The sequence below is a fragment of the Hyaena hyaena genome, unplaced genomic scaffold, assembly GCF_003009895.1.
Source record: "Hyaena hyaena isolate Hyena2069 unplaced genomic scaffold, ASM300989v1 scaffold_2113, whole genome shotgun sequence".
In the NCBI taxonomy this organism is placed as follows: Eukaryota; Metazoa; Chordata; class Mammalia; order Carnivora; family Hyaenidae; genus Hyaena; species Hyaena hyaena.
Window position 1 is genome coordinate 23,956 of NW_024082749.1, and position 20,882 is coordinate 44,837.

General features: G+C 49.2%; 1 pseudogene; it reads right to left on the bottom strand.

Annotated features, from left to right (window-relative positions):
* Positions 1-1,770: 1,770 nt before the first annotated feature.
* On the bottom strand, positions 1,771-20,219 carry LOC120227244 (annotated as a pseudogene).
* Positions 20,220-20,882: the final 663 nt, after the last annotated feature.

A 20,882-nucleotide genomic window follows, 5' to 3' on the forward strand; every position in this document is an offset into this window, starting at 1 on the left:
TTGGCCCCACTTTGCAACCCACTCTCGTCCCCTCAACTGCAGCCTAGTGTCCCCTTCTCTCAACACAGACAGGCTCATATTTTTAAGGCTCTTAGAGCACTCCTATATGTGATCCTCAACCTGCCGGACAGGAAGGTCATTCACAAGCTCTGTTGTGAGCCCACCTGCAGTCCCGCGGTGCACACATCTAAGCACCCAACCCCCAAAGGGTTAACACTGGGGTGAGGTGGGCAGAGACAGCAGGAGCGAGATGGAGGGTGGAACAGGTAGGTACTCACGTGTGCACAGATATGCACGGACATAAATATGCACACACACTCACATGCTCACACATGCACTGGCACAAATGTGCGTGTGCACACGTATACACCAGACTCAATAGTGTGCACGTGTGCTCACACATACACTTCACATGTGCACTGACACAAAGGCACATGTGTGCACCGACACAACCACACATGCTAACATGTGCAGACATAAACAAGCATGCTTACATGCCACATGTGCACTCATGTGCATGAGCACAGATACAAGACTGCACAAGTGTGCACACTCCCCCTCACCAGTCTTGTTCTGAGTGTGGCTTCCAGCACAAAAGAGGAGCAAGATGAATCTCCCTCATCCAGCACTCCATCCAGACAGCCCCTCTCCTCAGAGAGTCAACAGCGTGGTTGAGGCGCTGTGGTCCTGCTGTGACATGTGGTCAGTGTGGCTCTGAGGGACACTCCCCCTCTCTGGCCTCCTTCCCAGCTACTCTGACCACCAAGAGCATCTGTGGGTTCTGACTGGGATCCTGTCAGCTTCTTGGGGCAGCAGGCCCTGGGAGGTGACTGGAGCCCCAGTTCCCCCCTTCGTGGCTGTGACATGTCCAGGAAAGAGCAGCCTGAGCCCTGGAGGAGCCTGTGGTAATAGTAGAGTGTCCCTGGGCCTGTACTGACACACTCTAAGTGCAACATCCTCGGAAACCCATGCTGAAGGTTTGGACAGATGCCAGAGGTCACGTTGTATATGATTTCACCTAAATGAGATGCTCAGAACAGGAAAACCCATGTATGTCAAAAGCAGAGTAGGTGGTCAGGGGCTCTGGGAAGGACTGGGGTGGCTGCTAATGAAGGTGAGGTTTTCTTTTGGGGTAATGGAGATGTTCTGACTTCAACACAAGTGGTGACAGAACACTGTGAATGTACCAAATATCTTAGAAAACTGCCCAAAATGGAACACAGAAAAGTTCTCAAAACGTTAAAGGAAAAAGGACACCTAAGTGGCCGTTGGGAGAATGTCAAACCATTGAACGTGCAAAGAAATGGGTTCAATTGTAGAAAATGTATTTTTGTGTATGTTGCAGGGAGGGATGGGGATTCACTGAGAAAATAATGGCCAAATGGTATCTAAACGTGATGAAACCATAAATTCCAAAACAGAACACAATGAGAAACAAATGCACCCCCAGCTGGGTCATGCCTCTCTCAGGCAACAGCACAGTGGACCGTCAGCTAGAGCAGCAAGCATCCGGCCTTGAGGGCAGACTGCATTCGGACACACACGTAAGGCAGTCCCTAAAAGAGCACGTGCTGACTGTAAAGCAAGTGCCGTGAATTTAAAAGACTGAAACTCTAACTCAGGACAATGCTTAGTACAAGAGTGAATCTGATCTGAAAGAGAGGCATCTACTCTTGAAGGAAGATAAGTAAGAAATAAAAACACTTTCTATGTCACACATGAAAAGTAAACAATCCCGTCATGTTGCTCCCCTTTCTCGAATTACCTGCTTTAAAGTCTGATGATCAATTTCTGGCCTAGTGCTTTACACGGGGATGTTTTTCCAGTTCCCGGAGGACCTGTGTTTTTCAGTCAGTGTGGTAACAAATTCCACAACAGTAGTTGCATTATCCACAGCACACAAATCAAGCAGAGCTCAGAGCTCTGAATGCTATTACCCCAAGGACTGCTGGGTGGCTCGCAAAGAAGCCCGCTAGCAGCCCAGGTGCTATAAAACACTAACAACACACTTCCCACGGCTTTCCTTTCTCTAGTTGACCTCAGCCCATGTTTCTGCTCTTAGCTTCCATGCCCCCAACACAGCATTGCGTCCCGGCCTGTGCATCCTCTCAGCGTCCAGAGTGAGCACATTTCCTGGTCTCTGTCTTCACTGACACCCTCCTTGTCACCATACATCCTCTATAAAACCCACTTGCTAAGGCACCTTGTGAAAGGCCAAACACCTTTCTGGATTAAGGCACTGAAGTCTGCCATTTCTGCAGCCCACAGCATCCCCGTCTTTTACCACCGCCCACGCTAAAAAAAAGAGCAGCAGGCGAGGCCCTGCTCATACAGCCTCTTGACCCACATGCCACTGAGCAGGATGCCTGGCAGTAGCTAAGATGGCCAATGTGGAGGGAGAAATGCATCAGAAAATGCAGACACTTTCAAATCTGATTCTCTACATGCATTCTTGATAATTAAAGAAGAAACATAGAACCAATTCTAAATGGAAAACACTATATTTCACCAATCAAAATACCTACTGACTGCGTACTCAGAACCCAGTATCAGGACAATATGGTGACAATATGTGCTGTTTAAAAGCACTGTTTCAGGGGTGCCTGGGTGGCTCAGTTAAGCATCTGAACCTTTATTTCAGCTCAGGCCATGATCTCAGTTTGTGAGATTGAGCCATGAGTTGGGCTCTGTGCTGACAGCATGGAGCCTTTTTGGGATTCTCTCTCTCCCTCTTTCTCTGCCCTTCCCCCATGCATGTACTCTCTCAAAACAAATACATAAAATCTTAAAAGAAAGACAGTTTTTTTTAAGACTCCACAGAAGCATATAATCTTAGCTGGTCTGAGAAGCTAATTACTCTGCATTCCCACCTCACTATTATTTGGGCATTCTTTCGATTTCCTTCTAACCAGTAACATCCAGAAAAAATCCAATGTTCCCCTCAGAGAAGATTCAGACAGAATTTCAGCGAAGCACGGATGTTGCAGTTTAAGGTCACAAAGCGAAGCTCCAGGAATACAACAAAAATGTGAGGCAGTTTCTGTCCTAAGGATTGTAGTGATCACTTAGGGGAATTAGGCAGTTATTTGAAAAGTTTAATCATAATGTAGAAAGGTCACAAGGCAGAGACCAGGCAGCTGCCGAGTGAAGGATCAGGTGACAGATGCCCAGAGTAACGTGAGCTAGAGTGGCTTCTCAGGGAGGGGACATTCGAGGACAGCTCTGGCTGCATCAGAAAACAGAACTGTAAGTCCTCGAAGGCCAATGGGACAAGTGAAAAAGCCTGACTTCACTCACATAGCTTACCTGGTTAAATAAAGAAAACCATACATGCTCTTACTATGAGGCAGCACCACCCTGTTCCAGGTGATGAGACTGCTGTTGATGCCTTCTTGTCCGAAAACAGTAAGGTTGTCATCACATCATCGAGGAGCGGCGCGAAGAAAGGTAAAATGCAGATAAAGGTGCGGACAAGGCAAAGGTTCCCACCAGAGGTGCTGCTGGAGCTTGTGCCCAAGGAGAGAGGACAGGCACCAACCACCCCTCAGGGGCTGCCAGCGCCAAGTGTCAGATGCCTCACAGGCTTTCATTTTGGAAGAAACTCAGAACGTACATGGCCAGATTGGCTGCTACTACTCTAACTGTACAGACACAGAGGACCCACAAAAGGACTAGACTTAGCAAGTGATGAGTGGGGTCCTACCTCTGTGACCACACAGCAGTGGGCAAGCCACAGTACATTCACTCAGGACAACAGCCAAGACTGTGGTCACGCAGCCTGGGGTGATGTGGGATGGACTTCTAGCAACCCCCACAGCGTGCAGGACCCTTCCCCTTGAAGGGGGGTTCAGACCAGCCAGCGCTTGCTTGGACCTGCCCACCTGTTCTGTCTGCCCCTCGGCCCTGCCTCCTCATCCCAATGGGTTAAGAGCACAATGCAATGAAAGCTGTCCTTCCATTCTTCACCCTCTCCTTCCTCCCCCATGAGATAGGTACCTGGGACAAGGGCTTCCGGGAGCCTGAAAAGTTCCCCAAAGCCTATTTGGGTCATGGGGCTCCAAGACACTTGGAGAGCAACACAATATTGATCACACCTCAAACAACCAGGCCTTCTTGCAAAATAACATAACAACTTACATGAGATTGGACTTCTACCTCATATACCAGGCTGTCCCAAAGCCAATGGAATTCAGCTGCAGGAGGAAAACAAAAGCCCAATTTTTAGAAAGCAAGCACTACCCTGACCAGTGAGGTCTGCCCTGAGCCACTGACGCTCTCTGTTGTACCACATATAACAGGCTGAAGGTCTCATTACTGGGAAGTTAAATTTTTCAACTTTTTCTTAAAAGTTTAATTTTTCTTTAAAGATGCAAAGTACCTGCCAGTCACACAGCTTTCGACAGACAATAAAATGGAGTACGGGGTTACTTTCTCATCACGTGACCACGCACAATCATCTGTTGTGGATCTGCGCTCTGCCACAAGCACAGAGCCTGTCCCACCACTCTCCGTACCAGCCAGTGCTTGGGTGGAACCGAGGCAGGTCTGGGCCAGTAGCTGAGACACCAGATGTGAACACTGAGGACTCCACCTGCTAGAACCATGGCAGAGTCCACAGGGAAGCCCAGAAAAGGCAGAAGGAAAGAAGGGCTCAGCAGGTGATGATCAACTGGGAAGGAAAGAACACCTCCAGATTCTCAGCACCATCTCTGAAGGAACCACCTGAAGGTGGAGGAACAGTCTTATGGTGGAGATTCCTACTTTTACCTTGTGACGTGCTCTCCATTCCACAAGAAATAAAACACCCCGAAAGCCTACAAAAGAGATGAACGAATACAATCTCCCGGGCTAACTTACTTGGACAGCGCAGGCCACAGGCCGACCTCTGACGTCATGTCTGGGGTGTGCCTCCCCCTCCAATTCCTACGCACCTGCAGGCAGGACCCAGTGACTTGCTGCCATGATGGTCTTGGTCTCCTCCTCCAGGGTCTCACTGCTGGGGCCGCCCTTGTTCAGCTGGAAGATGTGAAGCACAATCGTGCAGGCACCCAAGTCAATGGGATGCAATGAGAAGGAAAATCAAAATAAACTCACACAGACTGAAAATAACTCCCTTCCCAATTCTAGCTATAAAAATTACATTGTAAATCCAAAAATTAAACTTGAATACACGGAATGTTAGAAACTAGTTCTTAGATTAGGTAAAGAGGCTGTTATATTCAGATTTAGTATCAACTCTTTTTAAAATGTTTCTCTCCCTTTTTGTCTAAAATACCACTTTATTGTTCTTTGTATCATGAAAGTTACATGTTTGTTGAAAACATACGAACATATCGTCAAAGTCTCCCATCCAGCCTCACACATGCAATGGTCTATAACACAGCCACATGTACTTGACCAAAAAGCTATGGATTAGCGACTTCTTGGCAATGTGAATTAGTTCTCTTGGGTCTTTAACCTTTAGCTCTATGTCAACAACAGACATAGACTGCACTTTTCTGCTCAAAAGGATCAAACTCAGTCCACGTGTAGTCTCCAAACACAATGTTATGTCTTTTGAGCAGCTTTCTAATGCTCAGCTTTATATCTTCTTTTTTTGGCAGTACTAGGAAATCAAATGAGATACAGTCACAGGATTGTAACAAGAAGTGCTTTTTACGAAATGAGACTGGGGGTCAGAAAGCCAACAGATCAGAGCACAGCCTGGGGATCAGCCCCAAGCCACGCCTTGCCTGCAGGGGTCTGGAAAGTTGCTGGAGGGCAGGGCCCTGCTCTCTGGCGGAGGAAGGGGCAACAGCAATAGCTCCTGTCCTCCTGGGCTGCCGTAAATTGAAGATGAGTCCGGACACATGCCGGCATGCAGAGAGCGCTCGATAGTGCTACTACCATTACCAATGAAGGAACAAAGCTCCCACAGCTGTGGGAGTGCAGCCAGAATCTGCATTTTAACAAAACCCCGAAGCCTGTGACTCATCTGGGAAAACTCAGACACTTTTAGTCTGGCATTCAAGGCTTCCAGGAGGACGATTGGTTCTGGACGATACCTACCTCCTCCCTGCCTCCCACCCTGCACCAGCTCGCCTTCGGGCTCTGCCCCAGCCTCGCCTTCGGAGGCAGGCAGGTCCCGGAAGGTCCACGCTCCCTGGCGTCCGTCCCACACAAGCCACACTGAGATCTCTCTCACAGCTGCAGACGACAGGAGTTCGCCTGGGGTCCAGGAACGTCAGGGAGCGGGCAGCAGGGGCGATTCAACAGTCTGACAAACGCCGGATCGGAAGATAACGCGCACACGCTAACTTCCTCGCCGCCCTGTCCGCTCGGGTGCGGCACCGGGTCTCACCTGCCGCTCAGTTGTTGCACCTCCACGTGGACGGTCGGAGCCTTGGCCATGGAGGACAGCGCCTGCTTCAGGTCGCCCACGGGCTCGTCCACAGTGCCGCCCAGAGCAGCGGGGACCTGGCTGGAGCGTTGCTGCTGCTGCCAGCACCGCCTGGCCGCTCAACCGGCCGCCCACCAGCCTGCCCACTAGCGCTTGAAAGCGCCGCGCACGGCGCACCGCCCTATGACCTGGAAGTGCTGGGCGCCGGCGGGGCGGCGCGGCGGCGCGGCCCGACTTCCGGTCGCGTCATCTGCTTTCATCATCAGCCGGCGACCTCAGTGGGGTCAGGCAGACGGCGAGCCAGGGCAGCGAGGTCTGCAGCCCTCAGCCCCACGTCCCGGCCCCGCGCCTCCATGGGCAAGAAGCAGAAGACCGAGTAGTGCTCGTCCTATAAGGTGAGGCGGCGTGCTCGCTTTGTGACGCCGGGCTGGCGGGCGGGCGTTCGCAGCGGAAGTGGGGGTGGGGGATCCCAGGCAACGATCCCAGGCTCACTGGCGAAGACCCCTAGGGAGGATCCCGGCTCACTTGCGGGGGGTCCTGGGCGACGGTTTAGGGTTTAGGGTTGGGGTTAGGGTTTGGGTTTAGGGTTAGGGTGTTAGGAGGTTAGGGGTTAGGGTTGGGGTTAGAGTTAGGAGTTAAGGTTTGGGGTTATGGATTAGGGTTAGGGGTGGGTTAGGGGTTAGAGTTTAGGGTTACGGTTAGGATTGAGGGTGAGGGTAGGGGTTAGGGTTAAGGATAGGGCTAGGGGTTAGGGATCAGGGATTAGAGGTAAATTTTAAACTTAGGGGCTAGGGTCAGGGTCAGCAATGCAAACTGGTGCAGCCACTCTGGAAAATAATATAGAAGTTCCTCAAAAAATTAAAATTTGACCTACCCTACCACCCAGCTATTGCACTAGGTATTTATTCAAAGGATACTGGTACGCTGTTTCCACGGGACACCTGCACCCCAATATTTATAGCCGCACTATCAACAATAACCAAAGTATGGAAATGCCCCATTGGCCATCGATGAGTGAATAGATAAAGAAGATGTGGTATATATCTAGAATACGATATTACTCAGAAATCAAAAAGAATGAAATCTTGACATTTGCAACTACGTGGATGGAACTAGAGGGTAATATTAAGGGAAATAAGTCGAAGAAAGACAAATATCATATGACTTCATTCATATGAGGACTTTAAGATACAAAACAGAGGAACATAAGGAAGGGAAGCAAAAATAATATAAAAACAGGGAGGGGGACAAAACATAAGAGACTCTTAAATGTGGAAACCAAACAGAGTTACTAGAGGGGTTGTGGGAGGGGAGATGGGGTTAAGGAGTCATTAAGGAATCTACTCCTGAAATCATTGTTGCACTCTATGCTAACAAACTTGGATGTAAATTTAAAAAATAAATTAATAATTATTAAATAAATAATCATTTAAAGCCTCCTCTTTTGATAAAGAAGGTATGGTATATATACAATGGAATATCATGCCATAAAGAAGAATGAAATCTTGCCATTTGCAGTGACATGGATGGACCTAGAGTTTATAATGCTAAGTAAATAAGTCAGAGAAAGACAAATACCACATGGTTTCACTCATATGTGGAATTTAAGAAACTAAACAAATGAACAAAAGAAAAAAGAGACAGACTTTTAAACAAATTGATGATTACCAGAGGGAAAAGGGGTGGGAGGATGGGTAAAACAGGTGAACAGGATTAAAGAGTATACGTATGATGAGGAGCTCTTAGTAAGTATAGTATTTTCAAATTACTATCTTGTACACCAGAAACGAATACAACCCTGTATGTTAATTTGACTGGAATTAAATTAAAAAAAGAAAAAAAAAAGGATTCCCTTTCAGTCTCAGAAGTGCTCCAGTTTTCTTAAATGTGAGACTTAAAAAACCTTAAAACTACAAAACTCCTAGAAGAAAACACAGGAGAAAAGCTTCATTCACAGTTTCACAAACTTTGCAATGATTTGGATATGACACACAAGCCACTGGCAACAGAAGAAAAAGTAGAAAAACTGAACTGCATGAAAACTTTAAAATTTGGTACATCAAAGACACTGTCAGCAAGTAAAAAGGAAGCCCACAAAAATAGGAGAAAATATTTACAAATCATATATGTGATAAGGGATTAAGATCCAGAATATATAGAGAAGTCCTAAAACTTAAAAAAAAAAAAAATGGGCAAAAGACTTGAATAGAAATTTCTCTAGAAAAGTTATGTAAATAGTAAGAAATGCATTAAAAAATGCTCAAAATTACTGATCATTAGAAAAATGTAAATCGAAACCAAAAAGAGATATCACCTCACACCAGTCAGAATGGCTACTAGCAAAAAACCCAAAATACCAAATGTTGGCGAGGATGTGGGGAAATTGGTACCTAGTGCACTATTGGTAAGAATGTAGATGGGGCAACTACCATGGAAAACAGTATGGTGGTTCCTTAAAAAATTAAAAATAGAACTACCAGGAGTGCCTGGGTGGCTCAGTAGGTTAAGCATCCGACTTTGGCTCAGGTCATGATCTTGGGGTCCATGAGTTCAAGCCCCATGTTGGGCTCTGTGCCAACAGCTCACAGCCTAGAGCCTGCTTTGGATTCTGTGTCACCCTCCCTTCCTCTCCCTCTCTCTCCCTCTCTCTCTCTCTTTCTCTCTCAAAAATAAATAAACATTAAAAAAATTTTTTTAAATAGAATTACCCCAGGATCCAGCAATTTGACTTCTGGTCTATACCCAAAGGAATTGACAGCAGGGGCCTAGGAGAGAGATTTGTACACTTATGTTCATAGTAGGGTTATTCGAAAGAGCTCAAATGTGGAAGCAACCCACGTGTCCATCGAATGACTGGACTGTGGGACTTCCATAGAATGGACCTAAAAAAGGGAAGGAAACTCTGACATGGCTACAACTGGATGAACCTTGAGGATGTGATGCTAAGTGAAATTAATCAATCACAAAAAGACAAATACTGTGTGATCCCACGTATACGAGATACATAAGATATGAGTGTTCAGAACTGTAGAAACAAAGCAGAATGGTGGTTGCTGGGAGCTGAGGAGGTTAGGGGTAATGAGGGGACTACTGTTTCATGGGTACAGAATTTCAGGGTTTTTTTAACATGAAATATCATAATTTTATTCTTTTTTCTTTTTTATTTCTAGGAGAGAGAGAGAGACAGCGTGAGCAGGGGAGGGTCAGAGAGAGAGGGAGTCACAGACTGAAACAGGCTCCAGGCTCCGAGCTGGCAGTCAGCACAGAGCCCAACGTGGGGCTCGAACCCACGAACGGCGAGATCATGACCTGAGCGAAAGTCGGATGCTCAACCGACTAAGCCACCCGGGCGCCCCAATTCTAAAAAATAGTTTATTGTCAAGTTGGTTTCCATATAACACCCAGTGCTCATCATCCCCCTTCCCCTCCCCCCCATATCCATCAGTCCTCAGTTTGTTCTCAACAGTCAAGAGTCTTTCATGATGTGCCTCCCTCCCTCCCCCTCCCTATTTGCCCCCTTCTTCTCCCCCACGGTCCTCCGTTAAGTTCCTCCTAATCCTCCTACATGTGCAAACATGGTAACTGTCCTTCTCTGCCTGACTTATTTCACTCAGCGTTAACACCCTCAAGTTCCATCCATGTTGCTACACATGGCCAGATTTCATTCTTTCTCAGTGCCATGTAGTATTCCATCGTATAGATAAACCACATCTTCTTGATCCATTCGTCCGTTGATGGACACTTAGGCTCTTTCCATGATTTGGCTATTGTTGAGAGTGCTGCTATGAACATTGGGGTCCATGTGCCCCTATGCCTCAGCACTGCTGGATCCCTTGGGTACATTCCTAGCAGTGCTATTGCTGGGTCATAGGGGAGTTCTGTTGTTAATTTTTTGAGGAACCTCCACACTGTTTTCCAGAGGGGCTGCACCAGTTTACATTCCCATCAACAGGGTAGGAGGGTGCCCGCTTCTCCACATCCTCGCCAGCATCTAGAGTTCTCTGATTTGCTCATTTTAGCCACTCTGACTGGCGTGAGGTGGTATCTCAGTGTGGTTTTGATTTGTATTTCCCTGATGAGGAGGGATGCTGAAAATCGTTTCATGTGTCTGTTGGCCATACACCTGAACAACAAACAATCCAGTGAAGAAATGGGCAGAAGATATGAACAGACACTTCTCCAAAGAGGACATCCCGATGGCCAACAGACAGACCCTCCCCTTTCAAGGCAGAGGATAGACAGGTTGCATCTACCTCACGGGGGGATAACCTCATATCTGGAGCCACTACAAAGCAAGAGAGCTAACAGTCAAGCCAGGGTGGCTTCCCACAGGTGGCAGCGGGTGTCAGGGTTTACTTGGGCTGCAGCAGAGTTACTGAAGCTATCTGGAGCCCTGGCAAGAAGAGGCCTAGGGGCAGACACAACTGGCAAGTGACTCAGGCCTGGGTAGGATCCAGGACAAGGAGGAAGTGAGAGGATTGCATAGCTGAGGCTATTTTTACCTCGACCTGTGCAAATAGAGGCATGGGCTGCTCCGGCCTGTTCTTCCCCTTCCCTAATGCCTGGCAGCTCCCAATGGGTTGGAAGGCAGGGAGGAGGGATGGGAAGAGGAAAAGCAGATGTGAGAACTGGGCCCAGGGGCTCCCATCTAGGGCCTGTGAACTCAGAAACTCACAGTCTGCCTCCCAGTAGCCAGCCACACACTCCCACTGGAAAGCAGTGTGGATTGGGGCTGGAATCAAAGCCAAGGGTCAGCCTGGGGTCAGAAATTAGGCTGTACTGAGGCCTATAGTAAGTTACACACCATCCTGGGGTCATGGGTCACCCTGGGTTGGGGCCCATGGTCAGTATCAAAGGTTAGTTTGGGTCAAGACCCATGATAAGGGTAAGGGGTCAGACTGGGGGAGGGATCGGTCTGTGGTCATGGTTAATTCTGGGTGGAGGCCCAGGTTCATGGTTAGCGATCAGCCTGTGGTCAATGGTCAGATCTGGCCTAGAGTCAGGAATAGGTCTAAGCAGGAAAGGCCTAGAGGAGCTCCATTCTCTTGCTTACCAACTTTCACTGGCACCCACTCTTGGGCTATCATCCCAAGGAGAGGCCCCCAGAAGTCTTCCCAGAGTGGGGCGACTGACATCAATTCAAACCCAAAAGCAGGACAAAGTCACCCCTGAGCAATGTGTGGAGGACACCATTCCTGGCAGGAGAACAGCCCAGGCAAAGGCATGGAGACATGAAAAAAATGGTGTTCTGGAAGGCTTGGGTGGGGTGGGACCAGCCTCCAAGGCCAGGATAAGGAGGGGAAAGAAAGGTTTTCCTCAGAGCCGGGAGAGGGCTGCATTAGAACCTGGGACATAGTGGCGGCTGGGCAGCTCAGTCAGTTATGTGTCAGACTCTTGGTTTTGGCTCAGGTCGTGATCTCACGGTTTATGGGTTCGAGCCCTCATCAGGCCCCAAACTTGACAGTGCACAGAGCCTGCTCGGGATTCTCTGTCTCCCTTTCTCTCTCTCTGCCCCTCTGCTCGCTCGGTCTCTCAAAGACAATAAATAAACTTAAAAAAAAAAAAGAACCCAGAACACAAAGGACAGCAGCTACTATGGGCTTGGGGAAAAATCATTCATTCATTCATTCTGTAAGTATAAATAGAAGATTTACCGAGTGCTGGGCACCATTCCAGGGACCTCAGATACGTTGGGAACAAAGGACCTGAAAACCCCTGCCCTCGGGCAGCTTCTGTTCCAGCGGGGAGAGACAAACAATAAAATGTAATAAAGTAGATTAAGGAATATTTGAGAGCATGGCAGCTGAGAAAGTGGTAAGTGCATGGGGGAAAGTGTAGATGCGGGTGAGGGGCCAGGAGTTGGCGTGGGGGGAGCAGTTTGCAGTATTCAGTACAAACACCTGAGGGAGAGCATTGCCAGCAGAGGGAACAGCCAGTGCAAAGACCTAAAATCAAGAGCTGGCCAGCAATGAGTTCTTGGAAAGGCAAGGAGTCCAGTGTGACAGAAGACAAGACTAGAGGACAAAGAGGGGCGCCTGGGTGGCTCAGTTGGTTAAGCGTCCGACTTCAGCTCAGGTCGTGATCTCACGGTTCGTGGGTTCGAGCCCCGCATCGGGCTCTGTGCTGACAGCTAGCTGAGAGCCTGGAGCCTGCTTCAGATTCTGTGTCTCCCTCTCTCTCTGACCTTCCCCTGCTCACGCTGTCTCTATCTCCCTCTCTCAGAAATAAATAAAACAAACAAACAAAAAAAGACTAGAGGGCAAGGGGGCAAGGATCCATTGGAGCCCTCACTCAGGGTCCACAGGCACTTGAACTGAGGAGCGACAGGGTCTCAGTTATGTTTTTTTTTAAAAAATGTTTTATCTTTACTTATTTGTGAGAGAGAGACAGAGCGTGAGTGGGAGAGGGGCAGAGAGAGGAGACACACAGTCTGAAGCAGGCTCTAGGCTCTGAGCTGTCAGCACATGGGGCTCAAGCTCACAAACCAAGAGATCATGACCCGAGCAGAAGACAGACACTTAACCAGCTGAGCCACCCAGACTCCCCAGATCTCACTTATATTTTATTTATTTTTTAAAAAATGTTTTATTTATTTCTGAGAGAGAGAGCAGGGAGGATCAGAGAGAGATACACACAGAATCTGAAACAGGCTCCAGGCTCTGAGCTACTGTCAGCACAGAGCCCGATGCGGGGCTCGAACCCACAAACCGTGAGATCGCGATCTGGGCCGAAGTCAGATGCTTAACCGACTGAGCCACCCAGGCACCCCTTCACTTATATTTTAAAATGTATTTTAAAATAATGAGTCTTGGAGAGAGAGGTTAAACAACACCACAGAGATACAAACAGGAAACTCGGATTGTGGGAAACTAGCACACAGGACCAACCCAGATTCTTCAAAAGAGAGTTTGCAGGGCGAAGAGACATGCAGGGCACCTCTGTATTAAATTCTCGTGTGTGAATCTGATTTAAACAAACAACTGGGGTTTTTTAAAGGAGTTCTAAGGCAAAGAATGAAAAATTTTAACAACACTGAGCCACAGGAGTTTGGGAAGAGAAAGAGACAGAGACAGAGTACACTGGGAAGGCAACCTCCTAAGTGCAGCTGCCTCAAGAAACAAGCCAAACTACACATGGTGGAGAGTCCCAAATACCACTACCAGTAGGGAAACAAAATAACCCAACGCTCAACAAGAGAAACCAAGGAAACAAGAACGTTCATTATATTACTTATCCACGTTGTATATTTTGTAGCCCTTCTTAATAAATTAAAAGATATAATCACCAACCTGCCTGCTGAGATTGGAGAGTGGGGGGCCAGGAGGAAGCCAGAAGTTATGAGGAAGCTGCTGTCCTGTGCAGGAAAGGGATGAGATGGAGATGAACTGACCCAGGATGGGAGGGGCAGAGCAGGGAGTGGCTTGCCAGAGAACTTTCCCTGGGGAGACATCCCCCTGGCTCCTGCATTTGGTTTTCCCCTCTGGCCTTGCTCATTCCTTTCCTCCCTTGCTCCCAAATTTCCTTCCTCTGCCCCCTCCTCTCACCCCCCATCTCTGCTTCCTCCACCCTCTACTTCCCACCTCTCTTCTCCAGAGAGTCTCCCTGGCCTGGTTCCTGGCCCTATGCAGGGGTCCCACTCCACAGGTATACCTCCGTAGTGGGGTTGCCAGTCACCACCCCTCTGCAGCTCCCCCAGACCTGTTCTCTCCATGCTGAGGGCTACCTTCTCTAGGTTTCCTCCAAAGAAGAAAAACTGTTTCTGCAAGAAACTTTCCCTCCTCAGAACGGTCCCGTCAGCTGTGCTGGCCCAGCTTGGCAGACATGGAGTGGGGCCCCCCTTGGCAAGGAGACCATGACCTGGGGTTCGCTGTCTCCTTCCTGGAAAGGAGTCTTCTCTTGGGCAAGATCTCTCCCCACCAAGCAGGGTTACAGCTAGGAGGGGGCTGACCCTGGTAGGAGGAGGAGAAGGGGAGGACCTCCCTGGGATTCCCCGAGACTGCCTTGCTTGAACAGCTCTGAACTCCCTGCCTTCACCTGGCTCCCTACTTTGAGAAGGGGACCGTGGTCTGTACTGGGAGGCTAGACCCTGGACACAAGACCCCCGACCCCACCAAGATTCTCTGGCCCCAAAGCCTCTGCACCATGAAGACTGGACTAAGGAGAGTGTCGGCATCAATCAGTGAGGCTCAAGGCTGGAATAGGAGGAAGGGGCTCCCTGATACTTTCCCAGCACAAGCCCCTCGGGAACCCAAGAAAGTGAGAGGTCGTATTGTGTGCTAACCTGGTGTGATGAGGGTATACAGTCGATATTAATTGTAATTCTAAAACAGTAAAGAAAAACTGTATTTCTTGGACCTGGGAGTTTGTGAACTGAGAGTCCCACCCACGTGAAAGGGAAGGCAGGGAAGGGAACCCAGGGCTTCTGGCTCCAGTGAGGCCCTATCCTGGGCGTGCCAGACTGCAGATTGCAGACCGTGGTCCCTGCCCAGCAGCCGGGCAGCAGGCTCCTTCACAGCCTGTGGGCAGCCAGCAGTGTCTCTGCCCTTCTCACAAAGTGCTGGGAACCCTGAAATAGTTTCAACAGGAAGGGTCCCCCCACCCTTGCCGCATGTTCAGAAAAATCAGAGGGCAGAGCCTGGGTTGATGTTGTGATAATAATCATAGTAATAAGATGATAATAAGATGCATTTAAAGAGTATGGCCATACATCTGTGGGGATAGTTAGGCTGTAAAGATCCCAAGGTGCTCTTTGCTAGACTTCTGTGGCTGTGGACCAGAACAGGGACCACAGACAGACTCTTCACCTAGCCCGGGTCCCTTGCTCTGTCTGCCCAGCCTTCAACCACAGCCCCAGTCCTGGAGCCCACCCTGCAGTCTGGAAGTCACACGGTGGCTGCTGCAAAGGGCCTAGGTCAGACCCTACGTCCTGTTGATGGTGAAGAGGAAGTCAGCCAGATGCTTTCACTCCAGCCCTTCAAGGACCAGGATAATGGGTGTGCCGGACTTTTTCCAGGCCTGGGTTGTGCTCTGTCTTCTCTGCCCATGACAGCCCAACGTTGGGCCCATCCCCTTCTGGAAACAGCAGCTTCCATATCATTGGCCATTTTCTCTCCTTGTCTCAGCTCCCACCTGGCAGGTAAACTTGCCTCTGCAGAAACACCTGCTGGGCCCACATGCCCTCACCTCAGCAGGCGATGGCCTGCAGTGTCCTGTCTGAGGTACGACAGACCTGTCTGGACTGGTCCCCACCGCAACAGGCATGCTTTGTCCCCTTTGTCCCAATTTTTACTTCTGTGTTGATATATGAACATGAATTAAACATTAAATTGATATATTAAAATAATTCATAAAATTACATATTAAATAATATACATTAAGTTATAAAAAGGAACTACAATCTTCTTCACTTGTGCTCTCCATGCCTTGTTTTAATATCAGCATTATGAGACCTCATAAAATATCTTGGAAAACATTCTGTCTTCTTTGTGGCTGTTGAGCAGTTTGATTACATAAAAATCATCTGTTCCTTAAAGGTTTTAGAATTCTCCTATAATAATCCCAAACATCTCAATAGACTGAAAATTCTAATAAAATGAATTATTTCTCTTACATTTTCCATCTTAATTCTCCTTCATTCACATGGACAGTGGTGATTAATGTTCCTCATTATTCCTGATATGTGGGTCTGTTTTTATTTACCATGTATTCTGGTCTCTACCCCTTCCTCCCCATACATACAATCTTTTATCGAATTGGTAGAGTTTTCTTTGTTTCATTTTTCCTTCCTCCTTGCTGTTTAGGACTTACATAGAAGCTCTATTTTTTTTTTTTTTTCAACGAATACCCTTAAGTTTTTAACACACACACTATTCTCTCATGGCATCGATTATGTTACTTACTTATTCCCCCGTCTGTTTTGTTCCACCCACATTATCTTACTTTTCCAGGAACTCTGCCCAAGGTCAGCTACACACTGATTTACAGGAACACAGGACCAGGAGGTGGGGAGGTGAGTGTGTAAATTTAGATCTCCTGTGGGGTTAGTCTGAGCTCTCCCTGGGGTGGGAGTGCTCTGACACCCACGGGGTTCCTCTGCCCCAGGAGTGAGCTTGGAGAGACAGCCTGCTACTCTAGTCCTGAGCACCCTCTTGAGACTCATTCCCTCTCTGCCCGTAGTTACCCAGAACCTTGCCTCTAACTCCACCACCCAATACATGCTGGCCAAGCTGTGCTCTGAGACATGCTGCTGGGAGTGTTATACCCAGATCGCAGTATCCTCACCGACCAGAGACCACCAGGGAGACCGAGTCACGCATGCAAAGGCAAAGGGCTTTATTACGGGCTTAAGCTCGGGCTCACAGACTTCACCAGCGTATGGGTCCGTGCTGAGAGCCTCGAACAAGGGCAGAGTAGGGTTTTTATGGGGTTTGAGATGGGGGAGTTACAGAAGTTGTGACATGGGAACAGTGATCCAATCATAATTCAACATCATTGACAGCGGGTTTGACCATACACATTGTCTAGAGTATTCGTTACTTTTGGCGGGATCCAATTACAACATTTAGAGTACCTTTAAATTCAACCAATCACAGAGCGAGCCTAGGGTCTTGTTCGGCGACTAACAGGTTAACTTTAACATTAGGTAACAGGGTCCTATCTATAGTTTCTATCTCCAGGCCTCTCCCTTAGTAATGTGGAGGGTGGTCGCTGGACTTTCCTGATTGGGTGTTGCAAGGGTGGTTTCTCCTGCCTTGAGCAATGTGTAACTGCCTGATAGTTTCAGGAAAGCTGAAACTCAGGCCTTCTAGTTCAGAGGGGAAACTTAAAGCCTGTCATGGAGTCAGTTTGGTTTGGACGTTTAGACTTGCGACCTTACAGGAGCAGGTATGCCCATTCACAAGGATACACGCTTGCATGCCCTTATACATAGACCACTCACGTGCGCACACACACAAAGACATTGCAGTAAGCATTAGACCAAGAGACTGTAGCTGCTGTAAGAGAGTAAATGGCAAGTCCTCCCTGCTAGAGTCTCCCAGAATCACTGACCATGATCCGCAAGCCAGGTTGCACGATGACAGACTCGACCCCTGGACTGAACTGACCTTTGGGATTTTGAGGAAAGGAGTTCCTTTCTTGAGTCATCCCTTTTTGCCCAGACTAGGCTCTCTCCCAGAGTAGAAGACCTAAGTCTGCTCTTCCTGTCTCCCAGAACAGGTGCTCTCCCTCTCCCTTCAGTTTCCATGCCTCGGTTTCTCCTCTGTGGTAGCCACATGTGGATGCATGTGGTAGCATGCATCACTTAAAGCTCCCCTCAAGAAAGAACTTGCCGTTCAGCTGTGAGGAATGCAGTGAGCCGACAGCCTCTAGAGGTAGCACCTTCAGGATCATTTGAGTTGAAGGCCTGCTTTCCCAGACAGCCACCCTTTCCCGCCTTGCCATCGACAGAGCACAGTGGACTAAGGCATCCGTGTGCACTCTGCTCTGGAGCTCCCTGCTAGGCTGGGGGAGGCTCTTTCTAATCCTGCTTTCTCCCTCTTTGTCTTTCACAGGCCTCCCTGCCATCCCATAAACATCCATATGGGACGTTTAGCATCTGCTCACAAGAGGACCTGAATCAATTCACCTAAAGCTGGCAGCATCCCCTCTGTTCACGCTAAGCCCTGACCTCCAGGATGAAGGGGTGGGATGGCGTAGGCCATTTCAGACCTGATCTCTGAACCGGGCTTCCTTTCCCCACCTGGCAAGTCAGGACAATTCTCCCTCCACCACCTGTACTCCCATGAACTTTCTTTTCTTCCTAAGTGCAGCTATAGCACCAACAGAAATTCCCACAGTGCCCTGGTCAAGCAGTGCTAAGCTCCCCAGAGGGGCAGCCTGTGTCTGAGCTGCTGTGACATCTGCAGGGCCCATCGCTGGCCAGCACCTGTGTAGGTAGGTGATACATGCGGGCTGAAGGAATGCCACTTGCTATCTGCTGTTAGAGCTGAGATGGAGGGCACACTGCTTCCTAAATACCTGTCTGGACCCTTCTCGCCTTCTACCAAATCACAGCTTGGAGTTAAAATGCATTTTCTCCTGGGAAGAACTCGCCCCAAAGAAGGGCAGTACAGAAGCCTAGAGAGACTGCAACCACACAGCGGTGGGGATGGTTCTGAAAAGGCACTCCTGGAGCAGTGATGCCCCAGACAGCTCCCTGCATGCCAGCTCCCCCACCACGCAGGCCAACACCACACCTTGGTCCCCAGGCGCCCCTCCCACTCTGCTGCAGAACCACACCACCAGTGTGCTCCTGAGCTGAGAGACTTGCAGCAGTGAGTGCACGACTCAGGGACATGGGAAAAGACGGGGCGGGGGTGGGGGCTGTGGCGAGGCCAGAGTGGCACCCACTGCAGGAATGAGGCAGGAAGCCAGGAAGCCAGGCAGCCTCCACATGAGTAACTGCAGAACCTGTCATCAGGGGAAAGGCAAGTGACTGCCTCTTTCTCTTTTCCCCCATCTCCAGCACCCCTGTGATTTCCAGCAGCTGGAAGGGCGCTGAGGGGAGGGGGTGGGACGGGGAGAGTAGGGCTACAGAGTGGGGACAGATTCCAGGAATCCAGGAAGGGACACTTCAGGACAGAATATACCAGGGAGGAGTTGATGCAAAAGGACATGGGGGGAAGAGGGAGCAGAGGGTGGCTGTGGCCCGCTCCCCAAGCCTGGACTGGTGAGGCAAAGGCCACCTCCGGATGGGGAACAGAGATCCCAGTCACTGCTTCCCACACCCTCAGTTAGCCTGCCCCTGTCCCTTAACTTCTGATATCCCCCCCACCCCCAGCCTTCTCAGATAAGGGGACAGGTGAAAGGTTGGCTTCCCCGTAAAATCCCTTAGGATCCTCTCAGGTGATGCCCCAGAACACAGAACTGAACAAGTAGGAACAGTTCCTAACAACATGGTCACATCTAACTTGGTTGAATTTTTCAAGTTCTTGTTTGTCTTTTATTTTTTTTCTTTTTTTCTGCTCCTTCCACCTCAGAATTTGTTTTGTGCCTTTTGATATGTAAGGAAGGGTGGGTCCTCCAGAGGAGCAATTCTGTAAGAACAAAGGAGTAATTTTCATTGCAAAGAATCTGCAGGGAATGATTCTCCCTTAGTCACCTGCTTCCTTCCTGAGAGCCTGAGGACTGACAGAGCATTGAGGAGGCCTTGCCATTCACCCTTCATGCCTCCAGCCTTCCCGGAGCTGCTAAAGAGAAGGGTTCTTGTGGATCCCCCTCCAGAGCAAGGGGAAAGGCAGCCCATCCCCAGCTGGGAGCCTTGAGTCCATTTGTTTACTCCCCTCCCACCAGCCACCTGCTGGGCCAGAGTGTCCGGTGGCAAAGTGGGGTCTGGCTCCTTCCTGTTCCCCAGTCCTCACCATCTTCCTCTCAAGGCACTCTCAAGTACCCTAGACTCTTGTCCTCAGAGAGCAGAACTTCAGCAGACCAAGAGACAGCTTTAATGGTGGGATTTCAGTGTGCCGTAGTTGGCTAGGTGGTGTGTGTGTGTGTGTGTGTGTGTGTGTGTGTGTGTGTGTGTAGAATGGGCAAATGTTTATGAGAGCCAAAGCCCATGGATTTGCCACATCTAGCGCTGTGCCAGTAGAGGTGACTCCCCAGAACTGAGACCTACTTCCACTGTCCTGCTGGAGAACTGAGGCTTGAGAAGGGGTACTGTCAGGGTCAAAAGGGGAGCCAAGGACTCCTGGCTCCTGAGCTTAACCTGGCCTCCAGAAGTGGACATGGCAGAGGAGAAGCCTGGAGATTCTTCAAACACATCCTCCTCTGAAAGGTTGGGTCCAAACCCCAGAATGGCCATCTCCACAGTTCCAGTATCTGGGAAAGGCCTTCTGTCCAGGCTCATCTGGAAGGAGGTGGAAATTGTGGGGAGTAGTATAGCTCTCCAGGTCCTCCTCCATCAGTGTTGGGCCGGCTGAGAGGTGGGGCAGAGACACCACAGAATGGCAGACCTTCTTAGGATGGCTGACCTTCCCACCACTTCTTAGGATGGCTGACCTTAAGACGGCTGACCTTTCTGCCACTACATCAGTGGCCGTTACTACATCGGAGGGAAACAGAAATTTAAACCTTCCAACCCTGGACTTTCCAGTCAAGAGACTACCCCTGTTATCTGAACCCCCACTAACAGGCTATAAACCCCTCACCACCACCCAACCAGTCCGCGACTTCCCCAAATCCCCACTCTCTGGAGTTGCGGAACCTCACCCGGGGACACAGGCAATAAAACTGTCCCCGTATATTCTCTCGCCTTGGCCGAGGGTGCAGGCAATAAAACTTCTGCGGAACCTTTTGCCTTGGAGTCTTCTTTCACTCAAAAACCTTACAATCAGGAGGTGCTGCTGTCTTATCTACCTCCGTGTCCCAGTGCACAGCACAGAGCCTGGCATACAGCAAGCTATTAATAAATGTGCAAGGGAAGGAGGGAGAGAAGGAGGGAAGCAAATGCTAGCACCCCAAATAA